This window comes from Anser brachyrhynchus, assembly GCF_964034855.1.
Source record: "Anser brachyrhynchus genome assembly, chromosome: 4".
NCBI lineage: Eukaryota > Metazoa > Chordata > Aves > Anseriformes > Anatidae > Anser > Anser brachyrhynchus.
In genome coordinates, this window is record NC_137698.1 from 67856700 (window position 1) to 67869073 (window position 12374).

The 12374-nt window shown below is 44.2% G+C and overlaps 1 protein-coding gene across 5 annotated transcripts in view; it reads right to left on the minus strand.

The window, feature by feature from the left end:
* AFAP1 (actin filament associated protein 1) overlaps positions 1 to 12114 on the minus strand; it is a 120066-nt gene extending 107952 nt beyond the window's left edge. For 4 of the 5 annotated variants that reach the window (XM_080592019.1, XM_080592018.1, XM_080592016.1 and 1 more), the window contains exon 1: positions 11987 to 12114. The gene's annotated coding sequence lies outside the window, so the exon portion shown is untranslated. The remainder of the gene's footprint in view (positions 1 to 11986) is intronic. The other variant, XM_080592020.1, reaches the window with a different exon arrangement.
* Positions 12115 to 12374: the final 260 nt, after the last annotated feature.

The window sequence follows — 12374 nt, forward strand, 5'->3', positions numbered from 1 at the left end:
TCCTATCACATGGAATTTCACAACAGATGCAGGTCTCCATCAAATACAGAGTAAGGCAAGGCAAAACAAAACGTGTATATATATATATACACATATGTATATATATGACAGGCAATTATCAGACAGTTATACAGAGGATAAGGCAAAGAGACATACAGGGCAGACTTTTGTTTAAGAACAAGGTAAATATACATAATAATTATGATTATTCTGGGGTAGGATATTTACAAGCACTGTTTTCACTGTGGAGATGAATCAGTTTAACATTTTCCAAATCCAGCAGGAATCTTGTCATTTTTGGACAACGCAGTTAGATCAAGCTCAACCTACACTGTAGAGTATCCTATATGAGTAGATGCTGATAGGTTATTATTTGAAAATATGCTTGGACAAGTAGCTATGAGTCACAGTCAATACACCATTTTAAATGTTCCCTTCTGAAGTTTCAATTTTCAATCTGGAAAACTGCTAGTAATCTGACCTAACAAGTACCTTTGCAAAAATCCTACAATAACAACACAGCAAAAGAAAGGTGACATATTACTGATTACTAATCTTATACAGTATACCGGAAAAATATACAGCTCTTCCCTCGAAAGAGTCTGAAAATTGGTGCACATATGAAGAAGGCAGAAAAAAAATGGGAAGATGAAGAGTCTCTGGAAACACAAAATTGCATAAATCAATTCCTTTGCAAATGTCCATATACATTTTACAGTTGTTTAGCTAGCTTAATAATGCCATTTCTTAGCTCTCACACTTGGAACAGATGGGATGCAACTTTCTGATCCTTAAATTAAAGAACACACGACTTTGTGCTGATGACACTTTTAATCATTGAGGACACGCAGCCTACCACCACCAGAATTTTAATTTAGTGACATAATTCCATGGTGTGATCAGATAAAGAAAGGAAAATAATGGTATCCTCAAAAGCACAGCTTCTAGTAATCTTTAATACTAGTAGCAAGCCAGAAGACAAGCTGAATGTAAAGCAAGATAATGGCAGCAGACAATGAAAATCCACACTCTGCTGGAGTTCAATGATTTTCCAGCAGTCCTACTATTGGGTCCTAAGTCAATGATCCTCTGATTATTAGTCAGTCACAAAAATTCACTTCCTACAGGTGGGGAAGGGGGCCAGGGAGAGGGACTTATTGTAGATATGGATGCTATTTTTTAAGCACAAGAACGAATCATCACTCTGATTACAACTCTGAATTAAAAATTGAATAAATTATTAAATGCTGTAGGTTTACTACAGCATAAACTGTAGGTGTTCTACGGTATAAATAATTGCTTAAAATTCCAAAAGAAAATGCACTTTAAATGAGAAATTTGTAACCACTGAACATTTATTTTTTCAGGTGGCTTTTATCATTTTGTTCTTAACAGTTTGAAATGGCATTTTCCCCTTCTGCTTTGGACAGCTTCCACTGGTGAATGTGGAGTATCCACTTCCTCATGATTTTCAAATTTAACAAAAATCTCACTGGGAGGAAATTCTCAATTTGATATAGAAACAACAACAAAAGAAATTTCACATTTTCAGAAAATATCCAATGATTACAATTTTGAAAAATTATGCCAGTAATAGCTATTTTTCCAATCCAAGGAAAAAACTTCTTGTAATGCTCTTTGCCTGCTTTCACATAGTTATACTCTAACAGAATCTGTTATCGCACAGGCATGGTTGCCTACAATTATTTTATACCTTTCTGAAACAAAAATTGAGTACACACTGTGAAGTGCTAAGATACACACAGAGCCACACTTTGTCCCACCCTTCTTGAAGCCGACAAGAGCCTTCAAGAACTGTATGCATAATTTTAGTGGCTTAATTGCACTGGGTAGAGCTGAACTGAACAGGGGAAAGATTATTTTGGCAGACTGCTATGGAGAAAGGCACTGATCTAGGATGGTCCTGACCTCCCTATAGATGACCCCAGTGAATACAATCAAAGAAAAAAACACACATGTATGTGTGGAGAGGCCCAGCATGTCTCACGTCAGTGAGATAACTCACACGTCTCTTCTTGACTGGCTTGCTAGTCTGTGATTTTAATAGCAAATAATATCGAATTAAGTGACACCGCTCATGTTAGGAGAACAGGGCTGTAAGACAGCAGGTGAGATATTTTTCTCCACACATTGCTTGACAGAAGGGCAAGGTGGGCTAGACTCTAATTAACTGCAGCTCAAAAGTAGTGTGACAAATGGTGTTGTGGATATAACATCCACCTTTATTAAATAAATTGTTTCCCAAGTAAAGTAAATAAATGCTTGTTTATCCCAGCTTTTAGAAGTGTTGCTGAACTCACTTGAGTTTCAGGAGTTAAGATGAAAACTTGTAAAAGAGAGGTGACTATAGCAGGAAGAGATGCTATAGGACTCTTACATGCTTCTTACCCTCCTATACACTTCATTAAAATGTAGTTTGATTAGGGTTTTTTACTGAAATCTTGTGAGTGTTGAGTCACTAGTGGGGCTGACCAGAGATAAGCAGCGTACCAAAATCCTCACAACTTTGCTAGGCATTTGTTTCAAGCCTTCAGGGAAACCAACCTACTTCTCTTCTTCCCTCTGCACCCTGAATATCTGCCATTTCCAGTTCCTAATCCCCATCCCATTTCACAAAGTCGTTAATTTTTTTATGAGTTATTAACACGTAAAGAGCTGCTCTAGATGGGTGCTCTGTAGGTCACTAATGACAACTTACTAGAAGGACACATACTTCTTTGGCTCTTTGTATAGCTCAGGCTATATCTCAGGTGAGTTCCCATTCCTGCTCTGTTATCTCTAGGCAGCTTTGGTCCTGGCTGAGCCAGGCCACAGGACCATGCAGGTGATGCCTCCTGGCCAAGAACATCTCCGCAGTCACACCAAGGCAAGGTGTGCACCTTCATTTCACATATCTGTACTTTCAGGTATTTACAGTTAGATCTTGCTCTGGGTTGGCCAGATAGTGACTCACAGAGAAAAGCATTTAGACCTCAGTAGGAAGCAGCCCTTCCCTCCAATAATGTGCAGGGAGAGGGCCGGACTCGTTCATAAATACTGCTTCCAAGTCAGCTCCCTGAAGGGGAGAAGAACTTAATGAGTGTGAATGCAAAGACTGAGACTACTTAAAGCACACTCAAGCCACGCTAAGGTCTAATCCCTATTTGGCAGGGTATTTTTTCTTTGTTTGGCTGTTTTTCTTTAAGGCTGGCAGAATGACAACCTCAGAACAGCTGTTTTTTTGCAAGGGCTGGTATGTCAGGAAACCTATCCCAAATGACCCCAAGTCTCAAAGACTGATTTTACCCTTTGTTCTCATAAAGTACAATAAACTTGAGGGCAATCCGATTTTGCACTTAGATCTTGGAGACTTGGAGCACATCTATGGATATGCCGACCAAAAAAACAGAAAATGCAAGTACAGCAGATCTAGTCCCATAATAATTAAAATGATATTACTGTGATACAGAAGAAGAGGAGGGCTGAAGAAGATCCCTAAAAATCACTATGATCCCTTAAAACCCCCCAAATCATACCCTTCAAGACAGCTTTTTCTTTCCTTGCAATATAATCAGGATTTCAGCTCTTTCTTTGGGGAGGCAGTGCATGGGCCTCGTGCACATACCCATAATTGCCCTTAGGCTGTACAGAGAGCTACTGTATAGAGGGAAGCCTTCAGGGTAGCTGACCTCTACACTCAAATTGCTTTCAAAAGTCACATAGTTGGACTATAAGCAAGAGGAAAGAAAAATGAGAGATCTGGAGACGATGAGGTCAACGGGGTGACAGCTCTCAGCGAGTCTTTCCACATATGCAAAATCTAGACTGAGTGCTTTGTAAACAATAATAAGGGAGAACATCCGAAGGGATGTGAAGCAAATGGCTGCGTTGAATGGGTATGAGGCTCAGTCATGGCAGACAGACAGACGGGAACAGCAGTTACCAAGAGACTAATTGGACCTTGAGTCAGGTTAAAATTAACTGTTGTGTCTTCCAGGCTTGCTGGACAAGGTCTGATCCAGATCAGCTCTGGGAAAAGGCGTCAGGCTGGCTACCATCTGCAGAAGTAGAGGTTGGTAGGACAGCTGATTTGGGGGGGCAGAAAGGTCAGTGCCAGCTGGCCAGGTACCCAACAGCCCAGCTGACTGGTGTTTGCTGGAGCTCCCGTTCAGCAAAGCAACATAAACACGCGTACAACCCAACGCACTGATCTCACTGACATCAAATGAGGTGATTCACTGACTTAAAGCTAAGCATTTGCATCAACACTTCTCAGAGCTCCTGGGAAAGAAGTGCAGGAGACCAAGGAGCTGCAAAAAGTGAACCAAGGACAGCAGAAAATCCCAGAGAAGATGAAAAGTTCACAAGCCACAGGAACAGACAAACTTTCCCAGAGAGGGAACAGCACTTCTTTTCCCTGGAGGACACTTGTTTTGCTTATCTGAGGTTTTTGCTGTGTGATTTCAGTTGTTTGCATATTTGGGGGCTTGCTTTCATTAATTTCTGAAGTGCCAGACTTAGTTTTTTTGCCTTTTTTTATGTGTGTGTTTTTTTTTAAGGTTTCCAACTGGGTTTTTCCTTACAGATAAAACTGTACTTATTAAATATTCTTCCATTTTTTTTCTTTTTTTTCCTTCCCAGCAGAACTAACTAACCTTGGAAATATGGTTGTTTTTGTAACCAGGTGGGGTCCCACCCAACTGCACTCAGCATTATTCACACCGGCCCTCATCCAGAATTTTCCCCAAGACACTTCAGGGTGGATTTCATTCCTGTTAAGCTCAAAACAAAATGCTGTGGCCTGACCTAGCCTCTACCTCCTTCCAGCTCTCCCGGTTCTTCCTGAAGGACCCACCATGCACCTATCATCCCCTGTCCAAGGGGACTTGCAGATTTTCATGGGCCTAATTAATTGCAAACACATGGTGCAGATGGAGGGATGAGGCGAGAAGAGCTCTGTATATTCACAGAGGCTCCTCAGCCTTTTAATTCCAGAGGGTATTCTTTGATAATATATTTTGATAAAGTTGAAAACTCTAAACATTTAAAAGTGTTTTTTTGTTTGTTTGTTTTGTTTTTACACTTAAATGTATTTTTTTTTCCTCTGCCTATATCTCCTACAGCCAGCTACAACGTCCAGTGAGTATTTAACTCTATTCCCTATCACAGACTTGGCTTAAAAAAATAAATTCCATACCATACATAAATTCCATACAAGGTAAATTTCTTTCAGTCTGATCTATGCTAAGTCCCAGTGGCAGAGCAGCATCAGAGTGGCTCCTCTGCAGCTCAGCTCTTGGCCACCCCAGCCTCGGTGACATTTAGCAGCCCTTCTTCTCCTTACCTAATGACTTTGCCTCTTACATCATCTATCTTGTTTTCAGCTCCTGCCATTCTGTCATCTCCACACTGCAGCCCATCCTGACTGCCTTGCTGAAAGGGCACCTTTTTGTTCAGTCTATGCCAGGGCCAAGCAGCCAGCTTGAAGCACATGAAGCAGAAGCACCCAAATGATGACACAGGGCTCGGCTCTGATTTGGGCTAGCAGCTTCCCCTCTCCACCTCAGCCTCCTGCTGCTGTGGGCCCTGCTGATGGCTTTCGTCTCCCAAAACGCCTCTGCCGATGCCCCATCCTGAGCTCAGGCAGAGGCGCTGGGCTGGGACCCAGGAGTGATGTTGGCTCAGCAGTGAGGGTGGCACCACGGGCACACAGCGGCTAGCAGCACCATCCAACACCAGCCACGTACACTTCAGAACCCTTCCCCCGGCTGCCTAACATTGCTTCACATTTTCTGAGTGCTTTCCTCACACCTGCTATTGCACATTTCTTATGGCATTTCCAGATTCCTTGCCCAAATCTGGTACAAAGGTAACATCTGCCAAGAACTGGCTGGTTAAAAACCAAAATGAATTAGAGATTATACCCCACTCCTGGCCAGCAACATTACCAGTTTGCAATTCAGAGCCTCAATGTAGTTGGTGCTGAAACAAGAGTAAATATATATTAGTAATTAGCCATTTCTCTCAAAAAACCTGTGACACTTGCAGCTGTGATATATATCACCTATACATATACACATTCTCTCTCAAAGTCCACCTGTCCACACACAAGCATAGGCTCACCAAGGAAGTTATGACTGCACACTAGTACATCTGACTGTCCAGTCGCTCCTTGCTCTCCCATTTAACTGGAAGCAAAGCACGAAGTGACAACCTGCCCCTGTGCCAAGCCCTCAGAAAGAAGGCGAGAAGGTTGCACTTCCTGCAGCTGGCACAAAAAGGATAGCAAAGGAACTTGAAAAAGGCATGGGCTTGTAGCAGTGATCTAAGAACACAAATTGGTCTGAACTCCAGTAGAACTCTAAACGCAGACCAAGGCCGGTAGGGAAAAACAAACAAACAAACACAAAGCAAACAAACAAAGCACTTACACTGTGTGAATAATGCTTTGCATGTTAGAAAGCGGGATGCTGCAGCTCATGAGCTGACCTTGGCCATTATAATAAACTTGCCTCCAAATGTAAGCCCCAGAAAAGCCTGTAAAGGCACACACATTCCCACCAAAACCAACAAACTGCTTCGTTAGACAGAGCTGCGTTATTTCATCCAAGAATCAACAACACTGAAAACCCTTCTTCCTTCCCTCATGCTTATGTATGCAGAAACTACCTAAAATAATCTAACTGCATTAACTCCTTGGTAAAAGTAAAACTCAGCATTAGCACGAAATGAGAACAATGACTACAAAGGCTGAGGATGCCCTGGTTTGTGAGTGGTGTCTTAGGGACACCGAGGTTTAGTGTGAGTCTCTTTCACTGCTTTCCAACCATCGTATTTTATTAATCAGACCAACGGCACATGCTAAAAAATGAAGTCTGTCTACAAGGCTGGCATACATGGGAAAAGCTCACTCATGTTTGTTTTATTTCAAACAAAACCTACAGTAGCTCCCATTGTTTGTTTGTTTTCCCCCCAGACTAGACAGCATGTGGCTCATGAGCCACACTGACAGATGAGATAAAGCTCGTGCCAGATCTGATTGATGACTGCACTAGGAAATGCAGTGAAGGTCATGTTGTAATTCTCTGTTTGCAGCTGCTCCTGGTAAGAAACGCTGAACAAAATAAAATCTGGGTCTGCTAATTGCTAATAATGTGGAAATTCCTCCCCTACCTTTCCTTATCTTCAGTTCCCTGTTTGGACAGCAGCAACACCACAAGCGTGTGCAACCATTCAGAGATCACATAAGTTTGAAAAAGATACTTAAACATACTTGAATGGAGAAAAAAATAAAAAACACCCACAGCAACTGGTCAAATATTGAGCCTTAATAGATTGGAAGACAGTTCATTATAGTAGTTTGCATGAAAGCAGCACATTAAAGAGCTTTTACTATTTGCTTCTCTGCAAATCTGAGATAACGTAATACTACATGTTCTTTGAGAAAGAGCGCTGTCCCTGATAATTCACATGAATTAAACTAATTTCTCAGAGTCTGTTTATTTTAGATGAACCAAGCCAGCATGCTCATTAGCAGTGGCTACCAGCACAGGCTAAATTCACTGAGCCAGAACATCAGTCAGTCGAGTAGAAGGACACCAAAATCTTGTTTTCCCTAAGTGTTTAGATGTGGTTAGGAAAGTGATAAGAGACTTTGGGGAATTCACAAACATGATATAATGGCAGTCCCCTAATGAATAATACATATTCAGTGCAACTCATGGCAATTACCTCACATATACAAAGTGGTGTACTTCTTGGGGTAAAAACCTTTTGGGGTTAAAAGTCTTTGAGACATCAGCTAGATTACGGATTAAATCTGAGATCACTTGAGCACTCTTTTATGGTGCTTATTATCAATGGATGGACATACTATTATTCAGCATTTTGTACTCACAAACATTTTGGCACAAAAAGGACATTACCAACATCTGTCCTACAGTAAGACAGCTATTATCACACGACTCAAAAATACACGGTAGCAGAGAGATGCCGGCAACAGAAAACCCCAGATAATAAAAAAACACCCACCACTATGTCACCATGAAAGGAATAAAGTACTGATTTTTAAAAATGTTTATTTTTCAGTTTAGGAAAAACATTTAAAAAAGACGGTCCTATGCAGTTCTGCTTATTTTACTGACAAGCATACAGCATCGACTTTTAAGATACCACCACACCTATACGAAAGCAAATTTATAAAACATCCTCTTAGGAATTTCTTTCCTAGATTTCTTGATGGACAGCAGTGAAACTTACAGCAGATATTGATTCATCCTTTTCACAGCCTAGGGTAATCTCCCAGGGCTACTCTAAGGGAAATGATACCCATTAGCTCACTTTGACAGTGTTGTGTGTTAAGGGTGCTCAGCAGCTCACACAGCAAAATCTCACTACACTCTGTATGTTGTGAGCAACTTTCTGTCAAGGTAGCATGGGATAATGGAAGGCAGACAACTCTATTCTTCTGCCATGTAGGACTTCATTTCTTGCCATATGTGAAAAAAGAGCTTATGTCCCTTGTGTCGTTTGTCATCTACTATGAGATACCTTCCCTTCCACTAACCCTCATTATGGTTCTGCGATGGTATCCATTAGCACTGCTAGCTTCAACACGTGTTTCATGACCTGGAGAGTCCAGAGTTAACTTTTAATCAGAGAGTAAGAGCAATGAGTTCTTCTAAATTGATACCATTGCATATGCAGTACAAATACCAGACCTTCATATATACGTGCATGGGTAGGTGCTGTCTGACAGCCATGTACGTCACTGCCATGTGATCACAGCTACACATTATCTTACTGCCTCATAGTGTTGATGGACAATTCTCTGTATTGCTTTGTGCAGACACTCCCCAGAAAGACATCTGATATGATATTAAAAACTTTTGCTCTAAGACCAGCTTAGGACACTTCATAGCAAAAAAATTAATTCCTCCAAAATTTCAATACAATTAAGGAAGACTTAGGAGCACATTCAGGACTCATTTTTTTTTCAGTCCTGGTTCACAGTAATGCTGTAGTGCTTTGATTATCTTCCATTTTTCTGTTATCTTTCATGGGTCTGAATATTAGGGTTCTGGGAGCCTAAGAGTATTTGGTATTGGGATATATTAACCTGGAATATTATCTACTGATTGTGTAAAATGCTTACCTGCCCTGCCCAGACAGAAGTTCCTGTGCCAAATGAGACATGGTATTTGCCAATAAACTGATGAATCAGTGGAAATCCAGGGCCATACCACTAGCTAGGTGTCATTCACATGTAAAACAAGTTGAACTGCGTAACTTCAGGATGCACGAATTTTTCAAGGAGTTTAACACCGTAGGCTTTGGTGCGACTAGAACCACAATAACACAGAGTTAACTAAACTGTTTGGGAGTTTGGAAGCTAAGTCCTTGCATCCCACCCTCCCACTTCAGCCAGGCAGAGATTTCCTACAGATGAACACAAAGCACATCCATTCTTCCTCCTCGCCCCATCCACACCACACAAAGAGCACAGCTTTGAACAATGCAGTTAACCAAGTAGGCCCTTGCTTACCTGCACTCTCATTGACTGGGGTATCAGATATGAAACTTTTGAAAAAGGAGGGAAATTAAATTGGCTGACTCCAGATTGCATAAACCAGCCCCGAAATGCTGGCTCTTTGTCCTGAGGCAATGTCTCAAGGAAGTCTGCAGTGAGCAGCTGGGCAAGACAGTTCCTGTTGTGACCTTACAGAAGGCTCCCTTTGCACCACTGAAAGGAGCAGCACCATTAGTCACACGTGTACCAAACACAGCCTGGCCCCACTGAGATTGCAGTGACACTTGCAAATGTTTTTGATGTCTCTGAAAAGTCTCTCTTCAATTCTGAAAGCTGCAGCAGATGAAAATAAAAAAAAAACCCTTCACAGAGGTTGCAAGATTTTAAGTCATCTGAATGGCTGACCTATTGAATTGTCTGTATTTTTCCCCTTTTTGCTGCCACTGCTTTAAGAAACACTGTGATTTTGACCCCAAAGACCTTCCAAATCCCCTTATCTATAGATCTACCTGAGAACCAGGAGCATCACACACCACTTTGAGTTTTGCTGACATATTTCCTGGGAAACACCAAACAGTTCCGTGTATCACCGAAGGCAGTGCATGTCTGCTCATTGTTCTGCGTGCAGGCTTGTCACTGCGATCACTGGGTATTCAGGCACACAAAGAAATACGTAGATGCTTTTTTTTCAGAATTCATCTCAAATGCTTCTTAGCCCCATCTGGTGCCCTATAGCCCTAGAAAGACAGGATTGCTTTCCCTCCGGCTCTAATACAGGACTCGGTTCTGTTCCACCCCATTTCCACAAGGAAACAGGAATTGTTCAAAAGGAGAAAGCAGTTGTGCAGCTCTTCCTGTGGAAACCACCAGGAGGCATAAGGGATGACTGAAGGGCACCAAGTGCCCATATAGGAGAGCGCTGATGGATGGATCCATCTGGCTGCCAAGCTGTTCCCTTGTCCCTCTGCCCCAGCCCTTCCAAGGGAAACAGAGGAGAAGCCTTTCATAATACTGCCATTTTCATACAAAAAAAGTGTGGCCCTGCAACACTTGGAGCCCACGGCCACAGAGCACCTGCGAGGGTGAGACACCACACTTATGGAAAGAAAATACCTCTGAGAGCCGACCCAGTCTGTGCTGTGACATTTTTCCTCCCCTGGAACAAAACAAAGAACTGCACAAAGAACAGCAGAGCCCATCGGCTGAGGAAGCTTTGGATTGCTGTACGATATTGAATTAGATCTTTCTCAAAGCAAGAAAGCTGATAAAATAATAGGCAGACCTCAGCTGAAAAGATCAGTCATTGCACAGGTACGACATATAAAACAGGCACAAACACAGCAAGTGTCTGTTACATCAAACTGTTCACAGAGGATCCAGAGGGGAGATTAGCTAAATACTTTTCCTGACATTTGCCTTGTCTTGCCTTTCGGAAGCGTGCATCCATTCACCCACACGGTGTTTGGGGGCAGGTGAACGCCTTGCTTTCTGAGGGCTGCCTGCCTGAATGCACCAATTCCTTCGACTCCAGAACTCACAGTTTATAAAGCAACGTCTGCTTTTGGCTGTTTATCCGGCTCTGTCTTTTGCCGCCCATTATTTTCCTACTGGCTAAATCTTTGGCAAGTTTCCTCCATGCCTCCCTCCCCATACACAGACAGAACCGACAAAGTGAAAATCGAGTTTCCAAAAAACCTCTCAGTGGAAGAAATCAAAATACGTCGCTGCGAACTGAATAGCCTTCTACCAATCACACGCTGCTTTTTAGTTTTAACCTTTCTGTTAAACAGGAAATAAAAAGGAGGGGGTCAGATGGTGAAGCCAATGGGATAGATCTGGAAGGACGGTTCTTTTCGCCTTTGCCCTTACTGAGTCCAGGACTGTAACATGATGCAACCTCCCCGCTATGATGAAACGGGTTTGAGTGGCAAAGTCTGCAGAGAGACCACCTCTTCCCACCCTAAAAGGCAGAAAATAATGCAACTCGCAGCTGTACAAAGCAGCAGCCCGCCTGCGCCGGGCTCCCCCGGCAGCCAGGCTGGTGCCTTTCCCTGGGACAGGGGTGCGAGTTTCTGGGACGGCAGGAGGAGGGTTTGGTTCCGGGGGGTCTCAGCCGGGTTTTTTTGCCCCTTCAGAGCCCGGGCGAGCACCGCACGGCGCGGCGGTGCCGGGGCCGAGGGGAGGCAGCCTCCGCCTGATGCTCGGGCTCGCAGCCTTTTCCGTGCTCTCCTCCCAGCCAAGAAAACGACCGAGACTTCACGTCTTTTTCCTCGCCCCTGGGCTGGAAAAGCTCCCAGCAAGCCCACAGCTTTGCCTGCTAGCACTGAGCCCGGAGCAGCGGAGCCTCGGCAGAAAAAAAGCCCCTTTCTGCGCCCAGCCCTTCCCCTCCCTCCATCCCTCCCAGCCCACGGAGCTGGGCAGGGGGATGCTGCCCGGGGGCAGCGGGAGCCGTCCTACCTTGCGGGCCGTCCTCGCCGCGGCTGCCGGCACAAAGCGGGCTCCGCGCAGTACCGGGGGCGGGCGCAGCCCCGCGGAGCGCAGCCAGCGCCGCGCCGGGGCGGGAGCGGGAGGAGGAGGAGGAGGAGGAGGAGGAGGAGGAGGAGAGGGGGGGACAAGGGAGGGGACAGGGCCGGGGAGGAGCCAGCGGAACAAAGGCCCCCGGTACGGGATTTGGGGGGGGTGGGGGCAGGTGCGCGGTTGCCCCCCTGGCAGGGGGAGCAGGGCGCAGCACCCCAGGGCAGGGCAGCCCCAAGCAGCCCCGCTGCCAGGCTGCTCGCCCGCTGGAGGATGGAGGCTGCCCCCAGCCCCCGGGAAAGCGCCGCAGCTCGGTCCTTTCCCTGCCCTG